This window comes from Onychostruthus taczanowskii, unplaced genomic scaffold (assembly GCF_017590055.1).
Source record: "Onychostruthus taczanowskii isolate IOZ18803 unplaced genomic scaffold, ASM1759005v1 scaffold11, whole genome shotgun sequence".
NCBI classification, from domain to species: domain Eukaryota; kingdom Metazoa; phylum Chordata; class Aves; order Passeriformes; family Passeridae; genus Onychostruthus; species Onychostruthus taczanowskii.
The window spans coordinates 4,044,496-4,062,728 of NW_024497629.1; positions in this window are offsets into that span (position 1 = coordinate 4,044,496).

Sequence of the window (18,233 nt, forward strand, 5' to 3'; positions counted from 1 at the left end):
TCTATTTCACTTGTCTGACTTTTCCCCCACCTCTTTCTGGTATTTGATTGCATGGGTTTATTTTCTGCTGAAGGCACACGATTTTTTTTCTGTGCAGGTGGAGGAGGGGGACCATGCACTGCGTGTTTCTCTGGTGCCTGTGACACCTTCTGGTATGAAGGAGTTGGAATCCCAAGACTGGACTGTCATCTTATTCATCAGGAGTAGTCCTGCATTAAGCAGTCCTGAAGCAGCTATTTAGGAGGTTATTTCAGAGATAAAAAAAACCCCAACACTCTTTGTCACGATCTGCAGTAGCAGAACTGGGATCTGAGAGGTTCAGCACTCTCACTGCCCAGGTGACTGTGGAGCCTTGTTACTACTGAGCTATTGAGCCTTGTTACTATTGTTACTATTTGAGCATCTCATAGATGATGAAATTTTCCTCACAGGCAGATGTCTTCAGAAGGAAATACATCTAATTAACATTTCTTGATGAAGGGCCTGATTCAAGAAAATATCTCTGTTGAGTGCAGTAGTTAAGCTCTTGCTTAAATCTCATTTATTTCAGTAAGATTTAAACACAAGTAAACCCTTCCCAGACCCTCGGCATGCCAAGCTCAGATCTGTGTCTCACCCTGCTGCTACCTCTGGTGTCCTGTGCTGAGGGTGACATGCCTTTCACTGGCAGGAACCAAGGAAAAAGCTTGACTGTGTTAAAGAACTAGATATTTTGTTGATATGCTTATTGCAGTCAGTTCCACCATAGGTATTGGCCTATTATCAGCATAATTTCCTGGCTCGTTCTTAGGGTGACATATGTGAGTATGTCCTTCCCCTTTCCTGTTCTCTTGTAGAGGGGCCCTGTGATCCTTTCTTTCTCTTATCCTTTTCCCTGACTATCCCTAATACCTGTGTTATTCATCTCCATGTTTTTCCACAGCGTCTCTGCTCTCTCTGCAATGCCCTGTGGCATCCCCCATCCTGCTCCCCACAGGTACCTGCTCCAGTGGGCAGCCATCTCCCAAGGAGCTGTCAGCAGCCTGTTGGTGGTATTTCACCTCCATCTCAGATACCCATGTCTTCCTCCAGGATCCAGCTGAGCACAGAACTTGCTGAGTCACATTTTCACCACAAAAACACTCATGTGCTTCCCCAGAGTCACACAGTTATAGGCACAGCTTGGCCAGAGAGGATCAGACAGCTTTCACCCTGAAGCACATCCAGGAATGCTGGCAAGAAGTCGCTTTTATTTCCTATCTCAGGTTACCGCAACACGGGTTAGGACTACAAATCTTGGAATCCCTGGCAGGCTAATGCTGTACATCTGTCTAAGATGATGGCCAGCATGGACAGCCATGGGCCCATGACCAGTGTGAAGCACTTTGTTCCTTGCTGAGCAGCTGTTATTAACAGTGATCTGTGAGGTTTCTTCCCGATTTCACTCGGTGGCTTTCATGGCTGCTCTCTTCTCTGTGAGTTCTCCACACTTGCCCGTGTGGCCGTGGAGGTGATATACAGCTTGGCCTCGCTGGCTGATTCTTCTTGTCATGTTGCTGTCAGGGGGATGAATGTTTCCATCACTCTGATGAGCTGCAGCCCCTTTCATGCCTGAGGATGTAAAATCTAAATGGGAACAGTACTTGCTCAGAGGAACTCTTGCAGGGGATTAGTAGGGGATGTTTGCTGGGTAACTCGAGAATATCTATAACTCACCAGGCTCAGCCTCCCTGGGAGTGGAGGTCTGTTTGGGAAGATGATCTATGGGGTCACTGCCTCATATCACTGGTACCTTATGTGCTCTTTTTACCATCAGAAACTGGTGAATTAAATTAGTGCTGAGCTACAGGAATTGAGCCTTTGTGTTCCATGGCACCTGTCAGACTTCCCTTCCTCTCAGTAGGACCTGGTGCTCCTGGCCCACAGTGAAGGGTAGAGCAAGGTGCAGCTTTCTTTTGTTCTCTTGAGGGAAACAATTTTGATGCCGATCGCCCCCAGGTATCCAGGCTGACCTAGTGCTGACGATGCTGCTGTCACCTGCGGGCATGATATTTGTTTTGGTGTGGGTGTGGAACAGCAGCCTAGCCGGGTGGATGTCTTTCCAAAAGCAGTGCTCAGAGTGGTAGTTGCCCAGCCGTTCCCAAGCCCCTAGAGCCCGCTGTCCCTGTCTGTTCCCATTAGGTGTCTCCCTTCCCCTCCGCACGGTCCGTGCGGGAGCGATGCTCCCTCAGCTCCGGCATCGGCACCGCGGCCGCCGCCAGTTTCTGGCTCAGAGCACGCTGATGGATGTTTTGCCGGGATTTTTGCTCAGGAAATTTCCTTGCCAAGGGAAGGGAGATGCATCCTGCTGCCGGCACCGCTGTCAGGGCAGTGTGCACCCTTTTCCAGCCTCTCTGGGCCGCACAGTGGTCCCTGGGGCTCTTGGGGTTCTTGGTCCATGTCTGTTCGGGGCAGACAACATCCCTGCTCTGGACAGGTGTCCCAGCAGGCAGGGACAAACAGCACTGATGGTCACAGAATCACAGAATGGTTTGGGTTAGAAGGGACCTTAAAGATCATCTTCTTTCATCCCCTGCCATGGGGTAGGACACCTTCCACTAGACCAGGTTGCTCAAACCCTGTAAAACCTTAAACACCCCCAGGGATAGGGCATCCACAGCGTCTCTGGGTAACCTGTTGCAGTGCCTCACCCCCCTCAAAGAAAAGAATTTATTTCTAGTATCTAATCTGAGTCTCTCCTCTTTTAGTTTAAAACCATTCTCCCTTGCCCTATCACTATCTGCCAGTGTAAAATTTGCTTTCCCTCTATTTTATAAGTAGTTTAAGTAGTTAAGTTTCCCCTTTAAGAACTGGAAGGCTACTAGGACATCTCTGTTTGGAGACATTTCTGCTTAGAGATCTCACCCTTAGAGATCTCTGTTCCAGGTCTCTCAGCCTGTCTTCACAGGAGAGGTGCTCTAGCATCACCTATGTGGCCCCCTCTGGCCCCTCTCTAATACATCTATATTCTTCCTGCGCTGGGGATCCCAGAGCTGGATGCAGCACTGCAGGTGAGGTCTCATGAGAGCAGCATCATGGGGCAGAATCCCCTCCCTGGACTTGGAGCCCAAAATGCTTTGGATGTAGCCCAGACGTATTGGCTTTCTGGGCTGCAAGGGCACTCTTGTGTTGTGTCAAGCTTTTTGTCCACCAGGCCCCCCACAGATAGAAAGCTGTATCTGTGTTGTATCCAAACAACTCTGCAGCTTCATTCAGCACACCTACATGGAGTTTCAGGCTGAACCCAGATTTCCTGGTGTCAGGAGAGCCGGCCAGTAAGGTGGAGGGAGGCTTGGAGAAGGGCTTTGCCCAGTCACAGGTACTGTGAGGTGCTGCACAGGTGCTGCCCCTGTTTGGGGTCTGGGATGTTCCCCTGTGTTACCAGTGTGTGAAGTAAACACATGCAAAGAAGGATGCACAATAGCAAGCTATGCACAAACATGCCTACCCCCCTTCCTGAATCCTAACATGAAATCATGATAATGATCTGGAGATTTTCTGTGGTGAGAAAAAGGCCCTTTTTGGCAATGGGGTAGCTGGGAGACTTTTGCCTCTCTTTCTGCAGGTGATTTCTGATCCTACCTCTGCTCTTATAAGTTTGGCTCCTGTGTAGTCCTTGTGACATCCCATGGAGCTGTCTAAAATTATTCAAGTTTTGTGCGTCTTGACACTGGACATGAATTTCTGCTGATCTAATATTATTTGGTACTCAAAATACAGCAGGTTGTGAAGGCAAAGGCAATACAGCACCCTGCATGCTGCGGCCTTCACAGAGATCATCCAGTCACTGCCGTGGCTTCTCCTCATCTGAAATCACCTTGCAAGGGGATTTTTGTGGCACTAAAAGTTTTATAGCTGATTGCATATTTTATTCACATGCAACACTGAAGTGCCATCAGTGGCACTCCTGCAGCATATGAGTTTAGGTCATCTTGTCACCATTTTGTAGAGAGAAGGACTTAAGCTTGAGCCTAAAACATCATGCTAAGATTTAAATGCCAGAGCAGAATGTCTTTACAGAAGTATGTTTAAAATTTTTATTTTTGTTTTAATTTATTTATTAATTCTGGGCATGAGCTCCTGTTGTTGGCAGTGATGTTAGTTCAGCTGTCTCACAAACAGAGTTTTGCCCCAGATGCAACTGCATCTACAATCTGTGGCATAGGCTGACTTATTTAAACAACACGTAGCATCTGGTCTCTGTGGCTTGGGCCACTTACTGAAGGTCACACAGCAGAGACTGGGAAACAGCCCAGCTCTGCTGCCTCTGATCTCTGCACTCGAATGTTTGCAATGCTTCCTCAACCACAGAACAGCACTAATGTCCACAGGCAAGAGAGGTGCTGTAGCCAACATGGGAGATGTGGAATTCAAGGTGGCTGAAAATCTGTTTGGGCTTGGAGGTGAGTGGTTGATGAGCTGGAGTCTGGCTGGTGGTCAGTGCTGAGTGGCAGCTCTCAGCTGTGTTACTGGCAGGGATGGTGTCAAACACCTTCACCACTGCCCCGGGTGATGGCCTGGCAGGCCCCTCTGTGGATAATGCCAACTGGGGGGAGCTCTGAGTGCTCTGGAGGTTTGACTGCTATCCAGAGAGACTTGACAAGCTGGGGAAACAGGCCTACAGGAACCTCAGAGAGCTCAACAAAAAGGAATGTGAGGTCCTGAACCTGGGATGGAGCAAACCCATGCACTGCTGCTGGCTGGGGAGTGATTGAGTGCTGGAAAGGAGCCTTGCAACAAAGGACGTAGGTAGGGGTCCTGGTGGACACCAAATGGGGCAGAAGTCCCCAGTGGGCCCCTGTGCCATGAGGCCACTGTCCCCCAGGCTGTATCAGCCAAAGCATAGCCAGCAGGCTGAGGGAAATGGTGATTCCTCCTGACTGTCGGGTGCTGGGCTACTGTGCTCAGTTTGGCTCCCTGGTACAGTCGTGACATGGACATCCTAAATGAGTTCCACCAAGGCCAAGCTGGCTGGGGGCTGCAGCACATGAGGAAATAGGAGGAGAGGCTGAGAGATCTGGTGTGTCTCAGCATGAGGAGCATCTACTCACTGTTGTGTCCAGCTGCCTAAGGGAGGATTGCAGAGAAGATAGAACTGAACTTTCTCAGATGTTCATAGCAAAAGAACAGAAGGTAATAGTCACAATCTGCAGCAAGGGAAATCCTGACTGAATATAAGGAAAAACCATTCACAATCAGTGGTTAACCACTGGCATGATTGCCCACAGAGGCTGTGCAACCTCCACCCCTGAAGATTTTCAAAACATGACTGAACAAAGCCCAGAGCAATCTGATCTAATTTTGAAGTTCTGAGTACAAGTTTTGACCAGATGACTCCAGAGGTCTCTTTCAACCTCATTTATTCCATGACTTGACAATCACTGGATACCTTTAGTACAATTCCTGTTGTATTCCTGGGTGAACTGAATAGAACCCTTTGTCAGTATTGTTTTCATAGGCACACCTTTCATAACCACCACATATATCACAAAAGAGAAAAAAGAAGTCCAACACTGAGAGGAAAAAATTAAAGCAAAACAATATTCAAGAGCTACACAAAACCTCCAGTGTCTCAAAGCTGCTGGTTGTTGCTAGTGTTGGCATGAGAGGAAGTATAAAGTGGATTAAGTGCAAGGACGAATAATCTGAGGCATCCTGCTAGCAGATTCTCCTGTCATCCTCCTGCCTCCCAACATGATGGTGATCCAAGCAGTGCAGAGTCTTGGATGAGGCTCCAAGAGCTGAATCACTTTGACTGCCCTCCCTCCCCTGCAATGATCACACTTAGAAAACAGACGTGACTGAGAGAGGCTCGGGCCCAGTTTCTAAAGGAAAGTCACTTTTCAGCATAGCCCTCATGGAACAGTATTGCTTAGTTTTGTCACTTAACAACCTAATGGCCTGATGAGGCCACTTGTCAAGCCACTTGTCAAGCTGAGTTTCCTTCCTCAGGCTAGAGGAAGGTGAATTTAGAAAGCTCTTGTTGCTGCAAAAAGGTGAGGGTAGCCTTGAGATGGGATCTGTCCCTTCATGGCCGTCCTCCCCTGTGGCCCCAGTCATATTTAATGAAGGAGATGCAATGAAGTGACAAACGTATCTTCGTGCTGCCAGAAAAGTGCATTGATAATGTAATTTCTAGATGATATAAAACCTTTTGTATTTGAAGAGTATTAAGGCTCCAAAGTGAAACTCTCATTAATGTCACAATAACTCTGTCCTCTCATTATTATGGATGAGGACATGGGGTTCTGTGTACATGGGAAATGGACTCCAGGCTTGATCAGTCATGTAACACAGCAAATGGTCAGTGAATTGTGTGAAGTCTTTGGGCACATCTACATTGGTTTCTTAAACCATCTGGATATCCAAGGCACTTGCACACTTCTGCCACGGGCAAACTTGTGCAGTGCAGTCTGAGAGTTAGCATAGGCAGGCAGGAGATCTGCAGTCAGAGACAAGAGTGTTTGATGAGATTAAGACAACCAGAGAAAGTATAAGTTTGCAGGTGTAAATGTCTTTCTGTGCTTGCTTCCTAGCACTACTCATCCCTGAGCCTTAAACCTCATTCTTAGCTTTGCTCACATCTTCCTTGGCCTGTGCCTTCTCACCAGTTTGTCAGGGTCTCACCAAACCCTTGCCTGCTCCCCTTCCACAGCATGTTCCTGCCCAGGGTGCTCTGCATTGATCCTACTCCCGCCCATCCCTGGCATTTCCCCATCCTGTTTTTGAATGTGGTTAAATCATCTTCTTGACTTAGGGGCTTTCCCTGTATTCTGCATTGCTCTTCTGGTGCCTGACCTCATTTTGCCTTCATTTTTACCACTGACTTCAGACTGACAAAACTAGTAGGCAGATCCATTTTGTTACAGTAAAGGTGTTTTTCTTGCACTGCATATCAGAGAAACACTTTGGTGTGCTGTTATGCCAATCCTTGGTGTGCTGAAGTGTGTTCTCCTATTGCCTTGAGCTGATGAGTGAGGTGGGATTGGGCTCCTGAGTTGTGTGGAACAGTCCAGAGCCTGTGCAGGACTGATGTTAAAGCACAAATGAAAGCAGCAATTTGCCAGCAGTGTTCTTTGTGTTGCTGTTGTGCCCCAGACAGTTGTGCTGCTGAAAGGCCAAAAGTGGCATACGTGAAAAATAAAAGACCAATAAATAGAGGTTAAGGGGACTATTCAGTATTCTGTAACCTAAGCAGTAAACACTGGGAAAAAAAGGGTGCAGGCTTTACTGGGATGAACCCTAGAAATCAGTGATGTGGTACAACCTGGGAAAAATTTGTGGAAGCAGCCATGCCTAAAGCTGGAATTAATACTTGCTCAGTCAAGGTTGTCTTTACTTGGACTTAGTATCATACTGAATCTAAGATCTGCATCAAAACTCTTTCAGCTGTGTTGGCCAGACTGAGAACTTGCTAATCTTGTTTTCTGCCTTGCACCTCTGGAGTTCACCTTTTGTTCTTCGAGGTGGTTTTCCTTTACATTTACACAATTTGAAACCAAACAAAACAAACTAACAAAAACCAGCATAACCCAAAATTTCAGAGCAATTTTTTGAGGAGCTTGAGAATATTGTCTCTTCTGGTGTAAGCCCACATGAAGCTGTACTAGTTCAGTAGTTCACTTGGTGAGGGAGAAATCACTATAATGACTGGCCATGTTCCCCCGTTCCTTGAATTTGGACAGCTTCAGGCAATGCAGGCAGTTGTCAGCTACCTGGGTAGCAAGAACAGTTTCAAGAAGCAATTATAATAATTTGTCTCTCCTCTCACCTAGAGGAACTGAGCTGCTGCTGCCTCCTGCCTCTCTGTTTTGAAAGCCCTTGGCCTTTTCTTGGGCATCACCATTTTGAAGTCCTGCTCATTACACGCATGCCAAGTAATGCCACTTTAAAAAGCCAAGACTTCAGAAGGACTGCTCGTGTACTTTGACTTCTGTGTGTTTACAAACCAAAGTTTTACCTTGGGTTACCACCACAGAGATTGATGGGAAATCTGCTCAGAGGGTAAAAAAAATAATGGAGTGTATGTGTAGCAGGATTTAATTCCAGGCTTAAATTATATAAACACTCCTATAATAAGCATCTTTGGCAAAATCCATAGCCCAGCTGTGCCACTTTTCTTGCAGTACTTCTATTCCTGGATCCATTTTGCCCAGCTGTAGGAAATTTCTTGAAGTGCCTAAGTAAGCATCTCCTCAGGTCGTGCTCCCCCAGCAGCCAACAGACAGAGGTCAGCTTCTCCAGACATCCTGTCCAGTCTTAGCTCTGCTCTGGAAGCGGAGATGAAGCCAGCCTTTCTTCCAGGACCCTACTGGGAATAATAGTGACTGGACTCCAAACTAGCCTCAGTTATATCCCTAAAGCTGGGGGATGGAGGGGATACCCTCAGCTCTTAATGTCTAAGAACCACCTGTGAGTTTATTTCTCAAGTCTTTGTACCCGAGGCTGTGGAGGGTGACGGAGCTGGCCCTGCTGTGCCCAGAGCAGGAGCTGTGAGATCAGAGGACCTGTGAGATCAGAGTCTGAGCATCCACACCTGCAGAGCTCTCTGCTACACGGACCAGTTGTTTGCAGTGGAGAATCATGTATCACGCAGCAAGTCCAAAAAGACAAAAATCTCGCCCTTCAGGAATTATTTTCTGGCTAAGGAAAACAGCAGATAACATGGATCCATGACAAAAAAACCCTGTAGAAAATAACCTCAAGAGTTAAATCTGATGAATATAGAATAGTGCACAAACTATAACTATAGAACTATAACTCAGGATATTCACTATGTCCACTAAATCTCTCTCACACAGCATTTTAAAAGACCAACATTTTTAAAGTAATCTTTCCCCAGCTATTCTGTAGTAATGAATATTTACATAATAAGTTATTTTAAAAGATATATGCATAACATACTTCTTTGAAGATATGCATTGGATAACTTGGAATAAATCCTACCTCATTTAATACAGATTTTCTGAGATGTGTAGAAAAATGAGAGTCTTGAAAAACCTGGAAAGAATTCACATCTGATGAAAAAGAAAATATTGTATGTGATTAAATTTTCCAACCAGCTTTAATAAATACACTGATATTTAAACCAGAGCAAAACAGAACAGTGAGATATGTCAACATTTTTCAAGTCTTCTAATCATTTTTCAGAACATGAATACTGAAAAGCTATATCCAATTATCATTACTCCTTTTTCTTCTATAAATGGCTGTAAAGTAATTGAGAAGGTAAGAGGGTATTGGAACATGCTGCTAAAAGTTACTAGAACACCTAAAGCCTCTGAACCATGAACAAAATAAATGGGAATCACTGTAATTATCAAGTTATTTGAAGTAAACTAAACACAGTAAAAAAATTATTTTTTTTATAGAAGGGAAGTGAAAAGTAAAAAATAACATTTTTTATATGAGATTGCAGTTCATTAATAAGACCTGCAATTCTTTTGCCTCTTAAGTCCTTATCACATGTAAAGTACTCTAACACTTTTAGTTTTTAGAGTCCTTTTTTTCTGTGTGTGCCTTTCAACATTTCAATGTATCTCCTACACGTAAAATTCAGTCCTTCATGGTGAATGAAACTTTCAAAGATGCAATACCTGAAGTTCTGGAAATATTTCATTATCTATCTCAGAACACTCTTTCTAGCCTGCCACTCGTACTTTCAAAATTTAAACAGAGCTGAAATAAGGAAACTAAAGCAAAACAGAAAAGAAACTGTAACTTGAGTCTGTTCAGCTGCAGCACAGCCTGTCTGTGAGAGAAGATCTGAACACTAATCTCATTGTTGATTTACATCAGATTCCTTTAACTTTTGTCTGAGTCTTTACTGAGGCTGTTCAAATCAGTTTGTAAATGTAGATTGAAGGAGCAATTTATACCATTATCTTGACAGGCAGCTCAATCAGGATAATTCATTGAAAATATCTATTTAGAACTCATCATGGAGACAGAGCATTTAATGCTTCCCTTTTTCAAAAAAGTAAGGATGATTTGCTAAGGAAATGGGGAATTGAAACACTTTAAAAAAAATAAAATTACTTTCTAGAAAACAGATGTACTTAAGCTCTTATTAGCTCTCTTTACATTGATGTGATAATGCACAACGCTTTCCAAGTCATGAAGGAGCCTTAACCTATAAAAATTACTTGCAAATTGTATAATCCAAATTTTAATGAATAAATGTTTACCAAGTTATGGTAAGGGAAACAATGTCCACATTAACAGAAATTTATTACGTTAAAACACAGGTCCCTATTCAGCAAATCAATTTAACACGTAGCTAGTAGATGAACAATTAAATTAAATCTATAAGGAACTCTGTTGTTGATGTGAAGTTCAGACATTTAAACTAGGAATCTTTCCAGCAATTAATGAGTGAGGTGCTCAATTTCCCACATGCTTCAAATTTAGGATAGGAAGGCAGCTTATCTGAACTGGCTCTTACCTATTGAGGGATAGATTTTTTTTCCTGATAATTGTACTGCTCACGAGGCCTTATTTGCAATTCTTAGGTGTACCTTCTCGCCAGTTTGCAAGCCCAGGAAGGGCCAGCAGGCTCACAGACTCTGAGAGCACAGCAGGATGCAGACTTGGCCAGGTTTTGAAGCTGCTCCCTGGTCAGAATCTGAGGGGCTGGCAGTGAGGTGCAGGAAGGATTCTTATGAAAGATGCTTGTGAAGAGCAGAAAGCTGCTACAAGGGGCTTCTCTGTATTGGTATGGAAGTGAAACCCTGATTGCTTGGGAGACCTTGCCTAAAAACCCATAATGTGCCCAAATGTTTTTTTCAAACAAAAGTCCTATGAAAGAGTTAATATGTCGTAATTTCACTGACAAAACAAAGGCACAGACAATGTTTCTTCTTAGTATCACAGAGGCAGCCAAAAGACTCCTCTCTGGTTATGTATTGCTTATTCTTTTCTTGAGGAGTTATTAAAATATTTATATCTCATAATAAAGAGATATCTATGCAATATCCAGATATGATAGGGAAGAAAATGGGAGCAAAATGTATGGGTTGGAAACTGCCATTTCAGTAAAAGCATCTTAATTTTTTTGCTTTGAATGTAAAAACAGTGAAAAAAAACTAATGAAAAAGGGAAGGCACATAAAAAAGAAGATATTTTTTATTAGTTATGAGAGCAGACTTTTTTGTAAATGCATGAACAAATGGATAGATGGAGGAAACAGTGGATTTTGGGTGGCAAGGGGCTCTCCTTTTGTCCAGTGGTATACCTGACTCCAGCAGAGTTGCCTGGGATGCCCAAAATGCCATTAAGTCTGCAAGTCTAATCTACTTTTTGAGGAAATTTTAAGCAGATAAGAGCTGTTTAAGCCTTTTCAATTTGAAGGGATGCAATACAGCACAGAATGAAAATGGTACATTTTCCAAAGGGTGAGATGCAATTACAAAGTTGCACAGCAGCTCTGGAGAATAAATACAAGCGTTTCAGGCTGATAAGCATCGGGGCACAAACTGAGTATGAAGATAATTTATATTTGTTTTTCTTTGGCTATTATGAACTTTGATGATTTTCATCCCAATTTAATAGCATGATAAATCATTTTCATGAACGTCATGCACTTTAATTGCTTCCTTGTTAAAATGTGAGCTAATTGTCCTTGGTCTTCAGGGAAAATAAAATACTGTTCTGAGCAACCCGAATCTCTTAAGTTCAACGAAGTTGCCTGAAAGTGCAAATGTCAGAACAGCCTGCCGTCGTGTTCCTCGCGGGAAGAGATAAAATCGGAGCGCACTGCTGTGTGCTCGTCCTTGCTGCTGGATGAAGGTCTGTGGCTGAGGGAATTACAGAGCTAAGTCTTGCCTCTGATCTCCTCGGCCTTTTCAGACTGTACCACTGGCTAACACCAAAATCCCACTGGCCTGGGCAAGCCTGGACACCTGCACTGGACATGGCAGTGCTGCCCTCACGCAGACTTTTTGTATGGAAAGAGCTTTGCTGCTCAAAAACCCCTATGCCTGCTCCTTGGGAATGGCACCAAAGAATACCTTATAAATGAAGTATGCTTCCCATTAGGGATTACAGCATCATTTGATCAAAGTCCACTGGAAATAGCTCTTGGCAGCACAGACGTTCTCTGTAACTCTTCACTGGCTTGAGTCTGATTGGCAAAGCTGGAAAAAGCAATGCTGACTGGAAGGCTAGAGGAGACAAGGACATGACAGGGGTTCTATTGTTGTTTTTGTTGTCTTTCTCCTTGGTTAAGGAATGCCTGTGTGAAATTGGTTTTATGGATGCAAAGAAAATATTGGCAATGGCTTTATTCTTCTGTGGAGCTGATCGTGCCCTACACACTGGCTTAACTTGTAAAAGTAATGCAATACAGGCATCGCTTGAAATTAAACAATTTTTTGGCAACTCTGGTGAAATATATTGTCATCGGCTGCAGAGTACCGACACACTTGATAGAGTTAAAGAATGTTTGGAAGACTTCAAGCTCTCTCTGGTTTGAGTTTAACGAAATCTGGGCAATCAAAATGTCTACCTGGCAGCTCACAAGAGGCACTCCATGTTCATTATTTTGTAGTTAAGCTATCTATCTGCCCTGATCTTCAAGGATACAATTTGTATACATTTTAAAATAATCTATTTCCATTGTAAATTACCCATAAATTAGATACAGACATTTAGGCACCTCTGAGGGGTTTTTCAATCTCTATTTTGGTATTAGGGATACATGTTGCTGAGTTTTGTACATTGGTTCCTCTCTGGAGAAGATCCGTGTTTGCAGCTGGGAGAAAAATACACCCCACCACTGCCTCTTCTTCCCATTCTATGGGCCATAAATCATAACCTTTAAAAAGATGAAATACTGGTGCAGTGCTGTTTTTTATGGCTTTTGTTTGAAGACTGCAGAGCATCTGACAAATGTAAATTGATCCTGACAAAACCTCAGTGAGTTATTATAGAGCTAAACCTGTCCTTCACAGAGATGACAAAACATAAGTAATATGATTTATAAAACCCTCCATACCCCAAATAGGTTGTGAGCATATTCCTAGTTAAACATGTTTGAGTCAGTTTTCCTGCTGCACGTAAATCTACAATGCCTTTAAGAAAAAAAGGCAGAGATAGATAAAGGAGCAGGTCCTTTTTTTCCTGCCATATTGTGCCTCAGTGTTTACACTTCAATGCAAGAAAATTAAGGACTAGTTCACTGTATTCCTTTGACTTTGTCTTGATCCCAAGTTCTGGTACCCAGATAATGTGGACACCGAGATGAGTACCCATTTGTTTTACACTGTCAATGGAGGGAGAAGAACAAAGTTCTCCTCCCAGCTTACTCCCCATATGTGAAAATTGTCCCGTTGTTAATGTATGTGCAATTCTATTAAAAAAACCAATAAAAAACCCTGTAAAAATAGGGTTTGTACACAGCAAGAGAGAATGGAGGATAGCAGTGCTTTCCTGCTAAAGTAGGTCCTAGATTCCTCTGAGCGGTCTTCAGGCCTTTCTCACCCGTTTTCTCTCCAGACACACATGTTCCAGTTCATTTTACTTTTATTTCCTTTTTGTGAGTGTAATGTGCAGATTACACAGCTGTCTTTTTGGTTATTAAATGGGTTTTTATAGTTTAAATTTATCTCATGTCTGTGCATATAATGGTCCCAACATGTTTATGACAGGTTATGTCATTGGTTCCCTTCTTAGTGAAACTAACAAAGCTTCTCCATTAGTTTAAGAGGCCTGGGAATTTTGTGCATCCTGTTCTTGTTGCTGTATGTCAGTGCTGGGCGAATTGCCATTATACCTCGGTGCACAGTTCACTGGTTAGGAACATGTGAGTGTGTCTCCCTCTAATGTGTGGCTCCAACAACAACCTGCTCATTCCCCAAAGCCAGCAAAAGCAATCTTGCCAATTCTTGAGATTTTATTGTGAGTCCCTTGACATTTGGTGTGTGCCTTAAAAAACACAGCTCCTGGAGTTAAGATGACTACATAAGAACCTCAGCTTTCATTTGAAAAATAGCATAAAATAACATATTCTGAGCCTTCCTGTTGTGGAAGTGTTTGGAAGTAGACCCCAGTGGTTAAAAAAACCTCTAGACAGCAAATGCAATCAACCCCTAATGTGTCATTAAAATCATATATTGCAGTGTGATTTTTAGCTAAAGACAAGTTCATGAGCATGGGAACCTGTCTGCAACTTTTGGATGGCTCGAGCTGGCAGAGATGCTGTTCCTGTTCAAGTGCTGGGCTTTTGTACTTTTGATGCTGGAATTCCCATGATTTTTCCCCATGACAAATATAGTGCTGATCTGTGTGCTGCTCAGGATTTGACTCATCTGCAGCCAGCAGCCTGGGGCTGTTTGGAGCTGAAACTCAGGTATGCTGTATTTAGTCAAGGACAACTCTGCTTTAGTTCACTCTCCTGGAAGAAAGATCAGACCTGAGCAGGTGCTAAGCAAATTCCTCCCTGGTTACATCTCCATGGTTCTGAGAGCCCTCAACCCCTTTGGCCTTGGCTCCAGAAGCCACACAGCTTCTGGATATGTGTGCTAATATGCTAATAATTATTAGCATATCAGCACACTTATTAGCATTATTAGCATATGTGTGCTAATATGCTAATAATATGCTAATATTGCTAATATTGCTGTGCTCTCTGTTTGCCAGTGTGGTAGTTCATTTGGGCATCCTGCTACACTAGCACAGATACAACTCCCAGACAGGAGCAGTTTGGACTTTGGGGTGAATGCACTGGCCTGTTCACACCACTGTAAGGAGAGTTATGCTAGCAGTGCTTGGGGAATCACTTCTTAATGCCCAATTGCCCAAAAGACACCCTGTGTCACCAAAGCTGTGCTTTCCAGCCCCTGTGCTCACATATGTTTGACAACTATTGTGCTCATGTGTGTGTGAAAATGGAGCATCCCAAGCTGGATTTACATTTTATATGTTAGGCTTTTAAATATTTGTCCATGCATGTATCTAAAAGCACCCTCTTCATTGGACTGGACTTTCTAAAGGTCACAGTCCTTTCCATCAGAAATTGACTTGTAGCAACTTCAGCACTGGTTTGATGATACTCACTGCTTGAGATATCGATAGTCTTCTGCCTTTTCCCATCTATTTCCTCCTTGGGTTGAGCCAACCCCTGTGGTCCCATATGGGCAAATTTGGCAGGTGCAGGGGGTGGATAACAAGCTCTGTAATATATTTTTCCAAGTGTGTCATCTGGCTTATAGGAGAACTCTGGCTTAGCTGTACTGCCAGTACTGGAATGACTCTGGAGCTGTCTCCCAGTCAAATGGTCATAGAGCTGGCTGGCTTGCTTTGTTTTCCTGGACAGCGTATTGTCTCCCTTAAAAAAAGAAAAAATTAAAAAAAAATATATTCCCCTTTCACTGTGAGAAATATGGTCCATATGAAACATCTGACATTAAACTCCTGTTTTAGATTCCTTCTGCAATCTGTGTACTAAGTCTATTAAGATAAAGGAAAGTTTTATTCCAGTGTCCATATATGTTTGTGTTATAGCTGGGAGAGGAATTATAGGAACTACCTGTGTCTCTGTTTCTGAAATCCAAATCTCAGCTCTGAAAATGAATGCAGAATTCTTTGCTTGCAAAACCACAGCTGTGGTTAATGACCATAATGGAGATGAAGCAGCACATTTTCTTGCAAACATTAATAACTCCTGTGCACATTGTCCGCATTTTGCAACCACATTTTCAAACCACAGCATGTTTTTCAGAGGACAGCTGCTTCAGAGGAAAGCCTTTCTTGCTACCAAGTGCTGGCACTTGGTTGCAAAGGTCTGCTCTCGATTTAAAGAGTAGAAATACAACAGGACTGGTGGCCCAGCACTCGAAAAATCAACAACTAAATAAATCTGCTAGCTATTATTGATCTTCATTTCCCCCCAAATGGTATCAAAATTCAGCATTCCTCAGGCTGAAGGGAATGAGGAGTTCATTTTTGAGTACTTGCCATAGTGCATATGTCAGTACTTGCCACTGACTTTCCCCCATTGCAGCCATCTGCAGCCCTCCTGAGCAAAATCATGTGCAGCATTGTGTTTAATGTTCCTGAAAGAAAAGGGAACATGTAATAATTATTTTAAAATAAACACCAAAGGGACAAGTACTGTGTTCTTTGGCTTAATTCATACACGGATGAAATCATTTCTCTAAGCAGTCCTGCCAATGTCTTGTTTCAAAGTCTGAGCCTTGAAGGAGGGCTGCAATCACTGAATGAAGTGTTGGCTATCCCTCCCTCCTCCCTCCCTGCTCCCAGCTCCACGGCAGCCCAGCAAGCTCAGCCACTGCTGCACCATGTCCAGGGACAGGAGGCATGGAATACCTGCTCAGGACAAGAGTATAGCACAGGCATTTAATGTGAGCAAGAGCCCAGGTGCCCTGTGGCAGGCAGCTCAGGTGCCCTGGCACTAGGTGCCCACTTCACCTCAGCATGGAGCAAACCCAAGTCCTAATGGCTCTGTCCATTATGGCCACAATGCCTCCAAGAACTTGGGATCAGCCTGGTCCCCGTGGTGGGGTGGGGATGGGTGGGTTCCCCCGTGGGTGCCACATGTGCTGCTCTCCCTCCTGACACTGGAGTGCTGTGGCTGTGGCACTGGGGCTCTGCTGCAGGGAGGTGCAGCTACTGCTGTGTCCAGCTCCAGTGTGTGGGCTCCAGCTCCTGGTGTGGGCAATATTAGAAAACTCTGCAGGCTTAAAATTTGTTGTGTCTGTATTAGATAAGAGTGCTTGCTCTCTCTTTCTATCTCTCATACTCTCCTCCTCCCAATCCATCTCCCTCTATTTGCAACGTTTGGTGGCAGTGGTACAGAGAAGGGGCCCAAATTTAACATGTGGCTTAGCCCATCCTGAAAATCCCACTGCTCTGCCTGGCTTTCAGTCCACAAGAAAAGGGGGCCATTAGGCTGAACATATGAAGATGGTGGGATACCCATGGGTTATTCATGATCACCTGAGGTCAGGTGTGGTGAAATCCAGAGCAATGTCTAGCTCACATGCATTTCAAATATATTTTTGCTTTTTTTTAAATACCTGATGGGCACAGAAAGAATTGGCACTTGTGTGATGGTGTAAAGCCATAGAAGTTGGGGCACGATGACCTCTGCAGTGTCATGGCCAGAGCTGTGCTCCTCTGCTACCAACATGCAAGGACACAGGACCAGGGACTTGGCAAGGCCATTTACCACCTCTTGGCAACCACTGTCCAGTTTAATTTTTAATTACCTTGAAGGACAATCTCAAGATATTACCAATGCCCTCAGAGGGAGTTGCATCAGTCTGTATTCAGAAATCACAGTGAAAACTCAAACTTTGCTTTGGCATTCATTCTGAGGAACATTTTAAAACTTTAATATGACTGAGATGAGACCCTGTAACGGACCTGTGTTTTGTTTTTAATTTCCAAACCATTATTTGATTTCTCTGAAATGCTGCCTATCTTGTCAAACAGAGCATGATACTGACACTTTATTTATTGTTTATAGGAAAATCTGCAAACCCTTCTTCCAGCCAGGACTCCATAATTCCCACTTAGTGACAACTGAAACAAGTGGGCTTCATCTTGTCTGCACGAAGCTGCTTTCCCCCTGCTGCATCATTGCTTTATCTCTGAACCAGAACCGGGATCATTCACACCAATGAGTGCTGTGCCAGCAGGAGGGACGTTTGCAGACAAACCATCCCGCACCAGTAGACAGCACAGAGTCAGAACACAAATGCTTCAAAGGCTTGCAGCAATCTCAGCGCGAAGATGCTGATCCTGTGAGCAACATCCTGAACAGATGTCTGCTCTGTGATTGCTGGTGTGCATGTTAACACTAGCAGGTGATGACCTGACCGCCGGGCTGGGCGTGCACGGCTGTGGGTGGGTGTGCAGGGGGGTCAGTGTGTGTTAAAGAGGACGATTTTCTGGATGCTGCTCTTGGTGTACGGTAGCGTTTGATGAAATGCATCATTTACCCTAAAGAGGGGCCTGATCAATCACAACAGGTTGAGCTCTCTCTGCCTAGTCTTAGCCCTGTGAGTCAGTGGCTAGGGAGGAAATTGTTACTCTCCAGCTCGAGTGAAATGAGTCATGAAGAAGCAAAGATCCTGTGTGAGTTTGATACAATGTTCACTATGTCTTGGAAGAGCTATTTTAAGAAGAATTTGGCCAGAATCCTCGACTTTTGATTATTCTTCTTTCCTTCTCCTTGCATTTTACTGTTTCCC